We start from the raw sequence: 1,362 nt of genomic DNA, 5'->3' as shown, positions 1-1,362 counted from the left end.
TCTCTACTATACACCTGGGAATTCTGATCATTCACATAAACTTATAGGACCATTGTCTGCCAACCCTATATATGTTTTTGGATACCCTTCCCATTTCATAGACATACCTAATCATTTAGCCTGTCCACCCATCTATCCATCCATATACCCAGGTTTGCCTTCACTGACAACGCAGTACTGTATGTGCAAAAGGGTTCATATTTGTTGTCTGTACCTCCCACGTACCTCTCTATGTCTTTCTCATCAATGAAGGGAATTTTTGAGCATATAATCTTACAAGATATTTCTTCCTAATTCAACTCAACATACACTTATTGATAATCTACTACTTGCCACATATAATGTTGTGTGCTTTAAAAGACCAAAAGTAGATTGCAATGGATGTGGGGCTTCAGTTCCACTTGGCCAGCCACCAAAGGTGTTGCATGCATTACCTATTATGCAAGTGAGCACTCCCCATGACCTTTACACTTTAGCTTCATGAACCTGGGAGCCTCATTTGAAATGCAATCATCATAAATATAGCACCTCTGAGGAGGAGGAGACAAGATGGTGTATTGATGACATACTCTACCTGATCGCTCTACAACAGAGACCTGAAAAACAGACTGAAACATGAAGATGATGAACAAAAAAGAAAAAAAGTTGCACACCAATATTCCTCATGGATATAGATGCAAAAATCTTCAACGAATTCCTAACCAATGGACTACAACACTATATAAAAAATAATAATATATTACAACAAAGAAGGATTCATACGAGGTATACAAGGATCATTCAACATCAGAAAAATGATCAACACAATTCCATACATAACAAAACAAAAGAAAAGAACAACATAGTACATCAACTGATGCAGAAAAGGCATTTGATAAAATTCAACACCCATTCCTGATTTAAAAAAAAAACTCTTAGCCAAATAGAAACAGAAGGAAAATTCCTCACCATTATTAAAGGCATATATGCAAAACCAACAGTCAACATTATTCTCAATGGAGAGAGATTGAAAGCATTCCCCTTGTGAACAGGAATAGATGTCCTCTGCAACCATTCCTAATCAATATTGTATTGGAAGTCCAAGCCAGGGCAATAAGGCAAAAAGGGGAAATCAAAGGCACTCAGATTGGTAAGGAAGAAGTAAAACTATCCTTATTTGCAGATGATATGATCATATACATAGAAAATTCCAGAGACTCAGTAGTAAAACTACTAGAACTAATTGAAAGATTCAGCAAAGTGTCAGGGTACAAGATCAACATGTAAAAATCAGTTGGATTCCTCTATATCAACGAAGGTAGCTCTGTTGGCATAGTGCCTAAGGCACTTGACTGCTAACCAGAAGCCTGGTGGTTCAAACCC

Source organism: Orycteropus afer, unplaced genomic scaffold, assembly GCF_000298275.1.
Source record: "Orycteropus afer afer isolate SDZICR_OR568_19922 unplaced genomic scaffold, OryAfe1.0 scaffold00379, whole genome shotgun sequence".
Lineage (NCBI taxonomy): Eukaryota > Metazoa > Chordata > Mammalia > Tubulidentata > Orycteropodidae > Orycteropus > Orycteropus afer.
This window is presented reverse-complemented; position numbering follows the sequence as displayed.